The following is a 15,786-nucleotide window of genomic DNA, read 5'->3' as shown; positions in this document are numbered from 1 at the left end:
TGCGTTCCGGGCAACCTAGGCTTCACTCTAGGTCGTTGCTCCACCAGATCGAATAGCTAGGGCCTTAGAAGTCAACGCCCGAAGCATAAAATACAATAAAAATCCAACAGTTTTTCCATCGTATAACGGGAATAATTGCAAACAGTGTGAAAGTAATGGTCATTTCTTAGTTCCGGGCATCCTAGACTTAACTCTTGTACGTTGCCCCACCAGATCGAACAGCTCGGACCTTAGAAGTCAACGCCACAAGCAGAAAATACAATATAAATACAACAGCTTTTCCATCGTATGAAACGATTAATTGCAACCAGTGTGAAAGTAATGGTCATTTCTACGTTTCGCGCCACCTAGGCTTCACTCTAGGGCGTTGCTCTACCAGAACGAATAGCTAGGGCCTTAGAAGTCAACGCCCGAAGCATGAAATACGATAAAAATAGAACGGTTTTTCCGTCGTATAACAGGAACAATTGCAACCAGTGTGAAAGTAATGGTCATTTCTACGTTCCGAGCAACCTAGGCTTCACTCTAGGACGTTGCTCCACCAGACCGAATAGTTAGGGCCTATGAAGTCAACGCCAGAAGCATAAAATACAATAAAGGTGCAACAGTTTTTCCTTCGTGTAACAGGAATAATTGCAACCAGTGTGATTGTTATGGTCATTTCTACTTCCCGGGCAACCTTGGCTTCACTCTAGGGCGTTGCTCCACCAGATCGAATAGTTAGGGCCTTAGAAGTCAGCGCCCGAAGCATAAAATGCAAAATAAATAGAACAGTTTTTCCATTGTATAAAACGAATAACTGCAACCAGTGTGAAAGTACTGGTCATTTCTACGTTTCGGGCAACCTAGGCTTCACTCTAGGGCGATGCTCCACCAGATCGAATAGTTACGGCCTAAGAAGTCAGCGCCAGAAGCTTAAAATACAAAAGAAATACAACAGTTTTTCCATTGTATAAAACGAATAATTGCAACCAGTGTGAAAGTTATGTCATTTCTACGTTTCGGGCCTCCTACACTTAACTCTGAGGCATAGCTCCACCAGGTCGGATACATAGGGCCTTAGAAGTCAAATCCAGAAGCATAATGTACAATAAAAATCCAACAGTTTGTCCATCGTATAACAGGAATAATTGCAACCAGTGTGAAAGTGATGGTCATTTCTACGTTCCGGGCAACCCTGGCTTCACTCTAGAGCGTTGTTCCACCAGATCGAATAGTTAGGGCCTAAGAAGTCAACGCCAGAAGCATAAAATACAATATAAATGGAACAGTTTTTCCATCATATAGAATGAATAATTGCAATCAGTGTGAAAGTAATGATCATTTCGACGTTTCGGGCATCCTAGATTTAACTGCGAGGCATTGCTCCACCAGATCGAATCCGTAGGGCCTTAGAAGTCAACGCCTGAAGCATAAAGTACAATAAAAATGCAACAGTTTGTCCATCGTATAACAGGAATAATTGCAACCAGTGTGAAAGTTATGGTCATTACTACGTTCCGGGCAACCTGGGCTTCACCCTAGGGCGTTGCTCCACCAGATCGAGTAGTTAGGGCCTTAGGAGACAACGACCGAAGCTTAAAATACAATAAAAATACAGCAGCTTTTCCACCGTATAAAAGGAATAATTGCAACCAGTGTGAAGCTAATGGTCATTTCTACGTACCGGGCAACCTAGGCTCCACTCTAGGGCGTTGCTCCACCAAATGGAATAGTTAGGGCCTTAGAAGTCAACGCCAGAAGCATAAAATACAATAAAGATGCAAAAGTTTTTCCATTGTATTACAGGAATAACTGCAAACAGTTTGAAAGGACTGGTCATTTCTACGTTCCGGGTAACCTAGGTTTCACTCTAGGGCGTTGCTCCACCAGATTGAATAGCTAAGGACTTAGAATTCAACGCCATAAGAATAAAATACAATATAAGTACAACAGTTTTTCCATCGTATAAAATGAATAATTGCAACCAGTGTGAAAGTTATGGTCATTTCTACGTTCCGGGCAACCTAGGCTTCACCAGAGGGCGTTGTTCTACCAGATGGAATAGCTGGGACCTAAGAAGTCAACGCCAGAAGCATAAAATAAGATATAAATACAACAGCTTTTCCATCGTATAAAACGAATAATGGTAACCAGTGTGAAAGTTATGGTCATTTCTACGTTCCGGGCAGCCAAGGCTTCACTCTAGGACGATGCTCCACCAGATCGAATAGTTAGGGCCTAAGAAGTCAACGCCAGAAGCATAAAATACAATAAAGATGCAACAGTTGTTCCATTGTTTAACAGGAATAATTGCAAACAGTGTGAAAGTACAGGTCATTTCTACGTTCCGGGTAATCCAGGTTTCACTCTAGGGCGTTGCTCCACCAGATCGAATAGCTAGGGACTTAGAATTCAACGCCAGAAGAATAAAATACAACCTAAGTACAACAGTTTTTCCACCGAATAAAATGAATAATTGCATACATTGTGAAAGCAATGGTCATTTCTACGTTCCGGGCAACCTAGGCTTCACTCTAGGGCGTTGCTCCACCAGATCGAATAGCTAGGGCCTTAGAGGTCAACGCCTGAAGCATAAAATATAAAATAAATGGAACAGCTGTTCCATGTATAAAACGAATAATTGTTTCCAGTGTGAAAGTTATGGTCATTTCTACGTTCTGGGCAACCTAGGCTTCACCATAGGGGGTTGCTCCATCAGATGGAATAGTTGGGGCCTAAGAAGTCAACGCCAGAAGCATAAAATACGATATAAATACAACAGCTTTTCCATCGTATAATACGAATAATGGCAACCAGTGTGAAAGTTATGGTCATTTCTACGTTCCGGGCAACCTAGGCTTCACTCTAGGACGTTGCTCCACCAGACCGAATAGTTAGGGCCTATGAAGTCAACGCCAGAAGCATAAAATACAATAAAGGTGCAACAGTTTTTCCTTCGTGTAACAGGAATAATTGCAACCAGTGTGATTGTTATGGTCATTTCTACTTCCCGGGCAACCTTGGCTTCACTCTAGGGCGTTGCTCCACCAGATCGAATAGCTAGGGCCTTAGAAGTCAGCGCCCGAAGCATAAAATGCAAAATAAATAGAACAGTTTTTCCATTGTATAAAACGAATAACTGCAACCAGTGTGAAAGTACTGGTCATTTCTACGTTTCGGGCAACCTAGGCTTCACTCTAGGGCGATGCTCCACCAGATCGAATAGTTACGGCCTTAGAAGTCAGCGCCCGAAGCATAACATACAAAATAAATAGGACAGCTTTTCCATGTATAAAACGAATAATTGCTTCCTGTGTGAAAGTTATGGTCATTTCTACGTTCCGGGCAGCCTAGGCTTCACCAGAGGGCGTTGTTCTACCAGATGGAATAGCTGGGACCTAAGAAGTCAACGCCAGAAGCATAAAATAAGATATAAATACAACAGATTTTCCATCGTATAAAACGAATAATTGTAACCAGTGCGAAAGTTATGGCCATTTCGACGTTTCGGGCATCCTAGGCTTAACTGTGAGGCGTTGCTCCACCAAATCGAAGAGATAGGGCCTTAGAAGTCAACGCCAGAAGCATAAAATACAATATAAATACAACAGCTTTGCCATCGTATAAAATGAATTATTGCAAACAGTGTGAAGGTAATGGTCATTTCTACGTTCCGAGCAACCTAGGCTTCACTGTAGGGTGTTGCTCCGCCAGATCGAATAGGTAGGACCTTAGAAGTCAACGCCAGAAGCATAAAAAACGAAATAAATAGAACAGTTTTTCCATGTATAAAACGAATAATTGCTACCAGTGTGAAAGTTATGGTCATTTCTACGTTCCGTGCAACCTAGGCTTCACTCTAGGGCGTTGCTCCACCAGATCGAATAGCTAGGGACTTAGAATTCAATGCCAGAAGCATAAAATGCAATATATATATAACAGCTTTTCCATGTATAAAACGAATAATTGCTACCAGTGTGAAAGAGTTGGTCATTTCTACGTTCCGGGCAACCTAGGCATCACCCTAGGGCGTTGTTCCACCAGATGGAATAGATAGGGCCTAAGAAGTCAACGCCCGAAGCATAAAATGCAAAATAAATAGAACAGTTGTTCCATTGTATAAAACGAATAACTGCAACCAGTGTGAAAGTACTGGTCATTTCTACGTTCCGGGCAACCTAGGCTTCACTCTAGGGCGTTGCTCCACCACGTCGAATACCTATGACCTTAGAAGACAACGCCTGAAGCATAAAATACAATAAAAATGCAACAATATTGCCATCGTATAACAGGAATAATTGCAACCAGTGTGAAAGACATTGTCATTTCTTCGTTCCGGGCATCCTAGGCTTCACTCTAGGCTGTTGCTCCACCAGATCGAATAGATAGGGCCTTAGAAGTCAGCGCCCGAAGCATAACATACAAAATAAATAGGACAGCTTTTCCATGTATAAAACGAATAATTGCTTCCTGTGTGAAAGTTATGGTCATTTCTACGTTCCGGGCAACCTAGGCTTCACCATAGGGGGTTGCTCCATCAGATGGAATAGTTGGCGCCTAAGAAGTCAACGCCAGAAGCATAAAATACGATATAAATACAACAGCTTTTCCATCGTATAATACGAATAATGGCAACCAGTGTGAAAGTTATGGTCATTTCTACGTTCCGGGCAACCTAGGCTTCACTCTAGGCTGTTGCTCCACCAGATCGAATAGCTAGGGCCTTAGAAGTCAGCGCCCGAAGCATAACATACAAAATAAATAGGACAGCTTTTCCATGTATAAAACGAATAATTGCTTCCTGTGTGAAAGTTATGGTCATTTCTACGTTCCGGGCAGCCTAGGCTTCACCAGAGGGCGTTGTTCTACCAGATGGAATAGCTGGGACCTAAGAAGTCAACGCCAGAAGCATAAAATAAGATATAAATGCAACAGCTTTTCCATCGTATAAAACGAATAATTGTAACCAGTGCGAAGGTTATGGCCATTTCGACGTTTCGGGCATGCTAGGCTTAACTGTGAGGCGTTGCTCCACCAAATCGAAGAGGTAGGGCCTTAGAAGTCAACGCCAGAAGCATAAAATACAATATAAATACAACAGCTTTGCCATCGTATAAAATGAATTATTGCAAACAGTGTGAAGGTAATGGTCATTTCTACGTTCCGAGCAACCTAGGCTTCACTGTAGGGCGTTGCTCCGCCAGATCGAATAGGTAGGGCCTTAGAAGTCAACGCCAGAAGCATAAAAAACGAAATAAATAGAACAGTTTTTCCATGTATAAAACGAATAATTGCTACCAGTGTGAAAGTTATGGTCATTTCTACGTTCCGGTCAACCTAGGCTTCACTACACGACTTTGTTCAACCAGATGGAATAGTTAGGGCCTAAGAAGTCAACGCCAGAAGCATAAAATACAATAAAGTTGCAACAGCTGTTCCATCGTATAACAGGAATAACTGCAAACAGTGTAAAAGTACAGGTCATTTCTACGTTCCGGTTAATCCAGATTTCAGTCTAGGGCGTTGCTCCACCAGATCGAATAGCTAGGGACTTAGAATTCAACGCCAGAAGAATAAAATACAATCTAAGTACAACAGCTTTTCCACCGAATAAAATGAATAATTGCATACATTGTGAAAGCAATGGTCATTTCTACGTTCCGTGCAACCTAGGCTTTACTCTAGGGCGTTGCTCCACCAGATCGAATAGCTAGGGACTTAGAATTCAATGCCAGAAGCGTAAAATGCAATATGTATATAACAGCTTTTCCATGTATAAAACGAATAATTGCTACCAGTGTGAAAGAGTTGGTCATTTCTACGTTCCGGGCAACCTAGGCTTCACCCTAGGGCGTTGTTCCACCAGATGGAATAGTCAGGGCCTAAGAAGTCAACGCCCGAAGCATAAAATGCAACATAAATACAACAGATTTTCCATCGAATAACAGGAATAACTGCAAGCGGTGTGAAAGTACTGGTCATTTCTACGTTCCGGGTAACCTAGGCTTCATTCTAGGGCGTAGCTCCACCACAACTAATAGCTACGGCCATAGAAGTCAAAGACAGAAGCATAAAATACAATATAAATACAACAGCTTTTCCATCGTATAACAGGAATAATTGCAACCAGTGTGAAAGTAAAGGTTATTTCTACGTTCCGGTCAACCTAGGCTTCACTCTAGGGCGTTGCTCCACCAGATCGAGTAGTTAGGGCCTTAGAAGTCCACGGCCGAAGCATAAAATACAAAATAAATAGAACAGTTTTTCCATTGTATAAAACGAATAATTGCTGCCAGTGTGAAAGTTATGTTTATTTCTACGTCCCAGGCAACCTAGGCTTAACTGTAGGGTGTTGCTCCAACAGATCGAATTGGTAGGGCCATAGAAGTCAACGCCCGGAGCATAAAATACAATAAATATACAAGAGATTTTCCATCGTATAACAGGAATAATTGCAACCAGTGTGAATGTGATGATCATTTCTACGTTCCGGGCAACCTAGGCTTCACTCTAGGGCGTTGCTCCACCAGGCCGTATAGTTAGGGCCTTAGAAGTCAACGCCAGAAGCATAAAATACAATATAAATATAACAGGTTTTCCATCGTATAAAACGAATAATAGCAACCAGTGTGAAAGTTATGGTTATTTCTCCGTTCCAGGCAACCTAGGCATCACTCTAGTGCGTTGCACCACCAGATCGAATAGTTAGGGGCTTAGAAGTCAACGCCCGAAGCATAAAATACAATATAAATACAACAGCTTTGCCATCGTATAAAATGAATTATTGCAAACAGTGTGAAGGTAATGGTCATTTCTACGTTCCGAGCAACCTAGGCTTCACTGTAGGGTGTTGCTCCGCCAGATCGAATAGGTAGGGCCTTAGAAGTCAACGCCAGAAGCATAAAAAACAAAATAAATAGAACAGTTTTTCCATGTATAAAACGAATAATTGCTACCAGTGTGAAAGTTATGGTCATTTCTACGTTCCGGTCAACCTAGGCTTCACTACAGGACTTTGTTCAACCAGGTGTAATAGTTAGGGCCTAAGAAGTCAACGCCAGAAGCATAAAACACAATAAAGTTGCAACAGCTGTTCCATCGTATAACAGGAATAACTGCAAACAGTGTGAAAGTACAGGTCATTTCTACGTTCCGGTTTATCCAGATTTCAGTCTAGGGCGTTGCTCCACCAGATCGGATAGCTAGGGACTTAGAATTCAACGCCAGAAGAATAAAATACAATCTAGGTACAACAGCTTTTCCACCGAATAAAATGAATAATTGCATACATTGTGAAAGCAATGGTCATTTCTACGTTCCGTGCAACCTAGGCTTCACTCTAGGGCGTTGCTCCACCACATCTAATAGCTACGGCCTTAGAAGTCAACGCCAGAGGCATAAAATGCAATATAAATACAACAGCTCTTCCATCGTATAAAACGAATAATTGCTACCAGTGTAAAAGTTATGGTCATTTCTACGTTCCGGGCAACCTAGGCTTCACCCTAGGGCGTTGTTCCACCAGATCGAATAGTTAGGGCCTAAGAAGTGAACGCCAGAACCATAAAATGCAATATAAATACAACAGTTGTTCCATCGTATAAAACGAATAATTGCAACCAGTATGAAACTTATGGTCATCTCTACGTTCCGGGCAACCTAGGCTTCACTCTATGGCGTTCTTCCACCACATCGAATAGCTACAGCCTCAGAAGTCGACGCCTGAAGTATAAAATACAATAAAAATACAACCGTCTTTCCATCCTATAACAGGAATAATGGCAACCCGTGTGAAAGTGATGGTCATTTCTACGTTCCAGGCAACCTAGGCTTCACTCTAGGGTGTTGTTCCACCAGATCGAATAGTTAGGGCCTAAGAAGTCAACGCCAGAAGCATAAAATAAAATATAAGTATAACAGTTTTTCCATCGTATAAAACGAATAATAGCAACATGTGTGAAAGTTATGATCATGTCTACGTTCCGGGCAACCTAGGCTTTACTCTAGGGCGTTGCTCCACCAGACCAAACAGTTAGGGCCTTAGATGTCAACGCCAGAAGCATAAAATGCAACATAAATACAACAGATTTTCCATCGAATAACAGGAATAACTGCAAGCGGTGTGAAAGTACTGGTCATTTCTACGTTCCGGGTAACCTAGGCTTCATTCTAGGGCGTAGCTCCACCACAACTAATAGCTACGGCCATAGAAGTCAAAGACAGAAGCATAAAATACAATATAAATACAACAGCTTTTCCATCGTATAACAGGAATAATTGCAACCAGTGTGAAAGTAAAGGTTATTTCTACGTTCCGGTCAACCTAGGCTTCACTCTAGGGCGTTGCTTCTCCAGATCGAGTAGTTAGGGCCTTAGAAGTCCACGGCCGAAGCATAAAATACAAAATAAATAGAACAGTTTTTCCATTGTATAAAACGAATAATTGCTGCCAGTGTGAAAGTTATGTTTATTTCTACGTCCCAGGCAACCTAGGCTTAACTGTAGGGTGTTGCTCCAACAGATCGAATTGGTAGGGCCATAGAAGTCAACGCCCGGAGCATAAAATACAATAAATATACAAGAGTTTTTCCATCGTATAACAGGAATAATTGCAACCAGTGTGAATGTGATGATCATTTCTACGTTCCGGGCAACCTAGGCTTCACTCTAGGGCGTTGCTCCACCAGGCCGTATAGTTAGGGCCTTAGAAGTCAACGCCAGAAGCATAAAATACAATATAAATATAACAGGTTTTCCATCGTATAAAACGAATAATAGCAACCAGTGTGAAAGTTATGGTTATTTCTCCGTTCCAGGCAACCTAGGCATCACTCTAGTGCGTTGCACCACCAGATCGAATAGTTAGGGGCTTAGAAGTCAACGCCCGAAGCATAAAATACAATATAAATACAACAGCTTTGCCATCGTATAAAATGAATTATTGCAAACAGTGTGAAGGTAATGGTCATTTCTACGTTCCGAGCAACCTAGGCTTCACTGTAGGGTGTTGCTCCGCCAGATCGAATAGGTAGGGCCTTAGAAGTCAACGCCAGAAGCATAAAAAACAAAATAAATAGAACAGTTTTTCCATGTATAAAACGAATAATTGCTACCAGTGTGAAAGTTATGGTCATTTCTACGTTCCGGTCAACCTAGGCTTCACTACAGGACTTTGTTCAACCAGGTGTAATAGTTAGGGCCTAAGAAGTCAACGCCAGAAGCATAAAACACAATAAAGTTGCAACAGCTGTTCCATCGTATAACAGGAATAACTGCAAACAGTGTGAAAGTACAGGTCATTTCTACGTTCCGGTTAATCCAGATTTCAGTCTAGGGCGTTGCTCCACCAGATCGGATAGCTAGGGACTTAGAATTCAACGCCAGAAGAATAAAATACAATCTAGGTACAACAGCTTTTCCACCGAATAAAATGAATAATTGCATACATTGTGAAAGCAATGGTCATTTCTACGTTCCGTGCAACCTAGGCTTCACTCTAGGGCGTTGCTCCACCAGATTGAATAGCTAGGGACTTAGAATTCAATGCCAGAAGCATAAAATGCAATATATATATAACAGCTTTTCCATGTATAAAACGAATAATTGCTACCAGTGTGAAAGAGTTGGTCATTTCTATGTTCCGGGCAACCTAGGCTTCACCCTAGGGCGTTGTTCCACCAGATGGAATAGTTAGGGCCTAAGAAGTCAACGCCCGAAGCATAAAATGCAAAATAAATAGAACAGTTGTTCCATTGTATAAAACGAATAACTGCAACCAGTGTGAAAGTACTGGTCATTTCTACGTTCCGGGCAACCTAGGCTTCACTCTAGGGCGTTGTTCCACCAGACCGAGCAGTTAGGGCCTTAGAAGTCAACGCCCGAAGCATAAAACACAATATAAATACAACAGCTTTTCCATCGTATAAAACGAATAATAGCAACCAGTGTGAAAGTAATGGTCATTTCTACGTTCCGGTCAACCTAGGCGTCACTCTAGTGTGTTGCTCCACCACATCTAATAGCTACGGCCTTAGAAGTCAACGCCAGGAGCATAAAATACAATATAAATACAACAGCTTTTCCATCATATAGAACGAATAATTGCCACCAGTATGAAAGTTATGGGCATTTCTACGTTCCGGGCAACCTAGGCTTCACTCTATGGCATTCTTCCACCACATCGCGTAGCTACGGCCTCATAAGTCAACGCCTGAAGCATAAAATACAATAAAAATACAACAGTCTTTCCATCCTGTAACAGGAATAATTGCAACCCGTGTGAAAGTGATGGTCATTTGTACGTTCCAGGCAACCTAGGCTTCACTCTAGGGCGTTGTTCCACCAAATCGAATTGTTAGGTCCTAAGAAGTCAACGCCAGAAGCATAAGATACAATATAAATACAGCAGTTTTTCCATCATATAAAACGAATAATTGCAACCAGTATGAAAGTTATGGTCATTTCAGCTTCCCGGGCAACCTAGGCTTCAGCCTAGGGCGTTGCTCCACCACATCTAATAGCTACGGCCTTAGAAGTCAACGCCAGATGGGTTAAATACAATATAAGTACAACAGTTTTTCCATCGTATAAAATGAATAATTGCAAACATTGTGAAAGTAATGGTCATTTCTACGTTTCCGGCAACCTAGGCTTCACTCTAGGGCGTTGCTCCACCAGATCGAATAGTTAGGTCCTTAGAAGTCAACGCCAGGAGCATAAAATACGATATAAATACAACAGCTTTTCCATCGTATAAAAGGAATAATTGCAATCAGTGTGAAAGTAATGGTCATTTCTACGTTCCGGGCAACCTAGGCTTCACTCTACGGCGTTGTTCCTCCAGATCGAATAGCTAGGGCCTAAGAAGTCAACACCAGAAAAATAAAATACAAAATAAACACAACAGCCTTTACACCGTATAAAACGAATAATTGCAACCTGTGTGAAGGTTATGGTAATATCTACGTTCCGGGCAACCTAGGCTTCACTGTAGGGCGTTGCTCCACCAGATCGAAATGTTAGGGCCTAAGAAGTCAACGCCCGAAGCATAAAATACGATATAAATACAACAGCTTTTCCATCATATTAAATGAATAATTGCAACCAGTGTGGAAGTTATGGTCACTTCTACGTTCCGATTACCCTAGGCGTCACTCTAGGGCGTTGCTCCACCACATCTAATAGCTACGGCCTTAGAAGTCAACGCCAGAGGCATAAAATGCAATATAAATACAACAGCACTTCCATCGTATAAAACGAATAATTGCTACCAGTGTAAAAGTTATGGTCATTTCTACGTTCCGGGCAACCTAGGCTTCACCCTAGGGCGTTGTTCCACCAGATCGAATAGTTAGGGCCTAAGAAGTGAACGACAGAACCATAAAATGCAATATAAATACAACAGTTTTTCCATCGTATAAAACGAATAATTGCAACCAGTATGAAACTTATGGTCATTTCTACGTTCCGGGCAACCTAGGCTTCACTCTATGGCGTTTTTCCACCACATCGAATAGCTACAGCCTCAGAAGTCGACGCCTGAAGTATAAAATACAATAAAAATACAACCGTCTTTCCATCCTATAACAGGAATAATGGCAACCCGTGTGAAAGTGATGGTCATTTCTACGTTCCAGGCAACCTAGGCTTCACTCTAGGGTGTTGTTCCACCAGATCGAATAGTTAGGGCCTAAGAAGTCAACGCCAGAAGCATAAAATAAAATATAAGTATAACAGTTTTTCCATCGTATAAAACGAATAATAGCAACATGTGTGAAAGTTATGATCATGTCTACGTTCCGGGCAACCTAGGCTTTACTCTAGGGCGTTGCTCCACCAGATCAAACAGTTAGGGCCTTAGATGTCAACGCCAGAAGCATAAAATGCAACATAAATACAACAGATTTTCCATCGAATAACAGGAATAACTGCAAGCGGTGTGAAAGTACTGGTCATTTCTACGTTCCGGGTAACCTAGGTTTCATTCTAGGGCGTAGCTCCACCACAACTAATAGCTACGGCCATAGAAGTCAACGACAGAAGCATAAAATACAATATAAATACAACAGCTTTTCCATCGTATAACAGGAATAATTGAAACCAGTGTGAAAGTAAAGGTTATTTCTACGTTCCGGGCAACCTAGGCTTCACTCTAGGGCGTTGCTCCACCAGATCGAGTAGTTAGGGCCTTAGAAGTCCACGGCCGAAGCATAAAATACAAAATAAATAGAACAGTTTTTCCATTGTATAAAACGAATAATTGCTGCCAGTGTGAAAGTTATGTTTATTTCTACGTCCCAGGCAACCTAGGCTTAACTGTAGGGTGTTGCTCCAACAGATCGAATTGGTAGGGCCATAGACGTCAACGCCAGGAGCATAAAATACAATAAATATACAAGAGTTTTTCCATCGTATAACAGGAATAATTGCAACCAGTGTGAATGTGATGATCATTTCTACGTTCCGGGCAACCTAGGCTTCACTCTAGGGCGTTGCTCCACCAGGCCGTATAGTTAGGGCCTTAGAAGTCAACGCCAGAAGCATAAAATACAATATAAATATAACAGGTTTTCCATCGTATAAAACGAATAATAGCAACCAGTGTGAAAGTTATGGTTATTTCTCCGTTCCAGGCAACCTAGGCATCACTCTAGTGCGTTGCACCACCAGATCGAATAGTTAGGGGCTTAGAAGTCAACGCCCGAAGCATAAAATACAAAATAAATGGAACAGCTTTTCCATCGTATAAAATGAATAATTGCAAACAGTGTGAAAGTAATGGACATTTCTACGTACCGGGCAACCTAGGCCCCACTCTAGGGCGTTGCTCCACCAAATCGAATAGCTAGGGCCTTAGAAGTCAACGCCGGAAGCATAAAATACAATATAGATGCAAAAGTTTTTCCATCGTATAACAAGAATAACTGCAAACAGTATGAAAGTACTGGTCATTTCTACGTTCCGGGTAACCTAGGTTTCATTCTAGGGCGTAGCTCCACCACAACTAATATCTACGGCCATAGAAGTCAACGACAGAAGCATAAAATACAATATAAATACAACAGCTTTTCCATCGTATAACAGGAATAATTGCAACCAGTGTGAAAGTAAAGGTTATTTCTACGTTCCGGGCAACCTAGGCTTCACTCTAGGGCGTTGCTCCACCAGATCGAATAGCTAGGGACTTAGAAACCAACGCCTGAAGAATAAAATACAATATAAGTACAACAGTTTTTCCATCGTATAAAATGAATAATTGCAAACATTGTGAAAGTAATCGTCATTTCTACGTTCCGGGCAACCTAGGCGTCACACTAGGGCGTCGCTCCACCACATCTAATAGCTACGGCCTTAGAAGTCAACGCCAGAAGCATAAAATACAATATAAGTACAACAGTTTTTCCATCGTATAAAACGAATAATTGCAACCAGTGTGAAAGTAATGGTCATTTCTAGGTTCCGGGCAACCTAGGCTTCACACTAGGGCGTTGCTCCACCACATCGAATAGCTACGGCCTTAAAATACAACGTCAGAAGCATAAAATACATAATAAATACAACAGTTTTTCCATCGTATAAAAAGAATAATTGCAACCAGTGTGAAAATAATGTTCATTTCTACTTTGCGGGCACCCTAGGCTTCACTCTATGGCGCTGCTCCACCAGGTCGAATAGTTAAGGCCTAAGAAGTCAACGCCAGAAGCACCAAATACAAAATAAATACAACAGTTTTTCCCTCGTATAAAACGAATAATTGCAACCAGTGTGAAAGTAACGGTCATTTCGACGTTCCGGGCAACCTAGGCTTCACCCTAGGTCGTTGTTCCACCAGATGGAATAGTTAGGGCCTAAGAAGTCAGCGCCAGAAGCATAAAATACGATATAAATACAAGAGCTTTTCCATCGTATAACAGGAATAATTGCAACCAGTGTGAAAGTGATGGTCATTTCTACGTTCCGGGCAACCTAGGCGCCACTCTATGGCGTTGCTCCACCACATCTAATAGCTACGGCCTTAGAAGTCATCGCCAGAAGCATAAAATACAATATAAATACAGCAGCTTTTCCATCGTATATAATGTATATTTGCAAACAGTGTGATCTTAATGGTCATTGCTACGTTCCGGGCAACCTAGGCTTCACTCTAGGGCGTTGCTCCACCAGATCGAAGAGTTATGGCCTTAGAAGTCAACGCCAGAAGCATAAAATACAAAATAAATAGAACAGTTTTTCCATTGTATATAACGTATAATTGCTACCAGTATGAAGGTTATGGTCATTTCTACGTTCCGGTCAACCTAGGCTTCACGCTAGGGCGTTGCTCCACGAGATCGAATAATTATGGCCTAAGAAGTCAACGCCAGAAGCACCAAATACAAAATAAATACAACAGTTTTTCCCTCGTATAAAACGAATAATTGCAACCAGTGTGAAAGTAACGGTCATTTCGACGTTCCGGGCAACCTAGGCTTCACCCTAGGTCGTTGTTCCACCAGATGGAATAGTTAGGGCCTAAGAAGTCAGCGCCAGAAGCATAAAATACGATATAAATACAAGAGCTTTTCCATCGTATAACAGGAATAATTGCAACCAGTGTGAAAGTGATGGTCATTTCTACGTTCCGGGCAACCTAGGCGCCACTCTATGGCGTTGCTCCACCACATCTAATAGCTACGGCCTTAGAAGTCATCGCCAGAAGCATAAAATACAATATAAATACAGCAGCTTTTCCATCGTATATAATGTATATTTGCAAACAGTGTGATCTTAATGGTCATTGCTACGTTCCGGGCAACCTAGGCTTCACTCTAGGGCGTTGCTCCACCAGATCGAAGAGTTAGGGCCTTAGAAGTCAACGCCAGAAGCATAAAATACAAAATAAATAGAACAGTTTTTCCATTGTATATAACGTATAATTGCTACCAGTATGAAGGTTATGGTCATTTCTACGTTCCGGTCAACCTAGGCTTCACGCTAGGGCGTTGCTCCACGAGATCGAATAATTATGGCCTAAGAAGTCAACGCCAGAAGCATAAAATACAATATAAATACAACAGCTTTTCCATCGTATATAATGTATATTTGCAAACAGTGTGATCGTAATGGTCATTGCTACGTTCCGGGCAACCTAGGCTTCACTCTAGGGCGTTGTTCCACCAGATCGAATAGTTAGGGCCTAAGAAGTCAACGCCAGAAGACTAAAATACATATAAGTACAACAGTTTTTCCATCGTATAAAATGAATAATTGCAAACATTGTGAAAGTACTGGTCATTTCTACGTTCCGGGTAACCTAGGTTTAACTCTAGGGCGTTGCTCCACCAGATCGAATAGCTAGGGACTTAGAAACCAACGCCTGAAGAATAAAATACAATATAAGTACAACAGTTTTTCCATCGTATAAAATGAATAATTGCAAACATTGTGAAAGTAATCGTCATTTCTACGTTCCGGGCAACCTAGGCGTCACACTAGGGCGTCGCTCCACCACATCTAATAGCTACGGCCTTAGAAGTCAACGCCAGAAGCATAAAATACAATATAAGTACAACAGTTTTTCCATCGTATAAAACGAATAATTGCAACCAGTGTGAAAGTAATGGTCATTTCTAGGTTCCGGGCAACCTAGGCTTCACACTAGGGCGTTGCTCCACCACATCGAATAGCTACGGCCTTAAAATACAACGTCAGAAGCATAAAATACATAATAAATACAACAGTTTTTCCATCGTATAAAAAGAATAATTGCAACCAGTGTGAAAATAATGTTCATTTCTACTTTGCGGGCACCCTAGGCTTCACTCT

Source organism: Calliopsis andreniformis, unplaced genomic scaffold (genome assembly GCF_051401765.1).
Source record: "Calliopsis andreniformis isolate RMS-2024a unplaced genomic scaffold, iyCalAndr_principal scaffold0014, whole genome shotgun sequence".
In the NCBI taxonomy this organism is placed as follows: Eukaryota; Metazoa; Arthropoda; class Insecta; order Hymenoptera; family Andrenidae; genus Calliopsis; species Calliopsis andreniformis.
The sequence above is the reverse complement of the archived record's forward strand: the minus strand, read 5'-3'. Positions refer to the sequence as shown.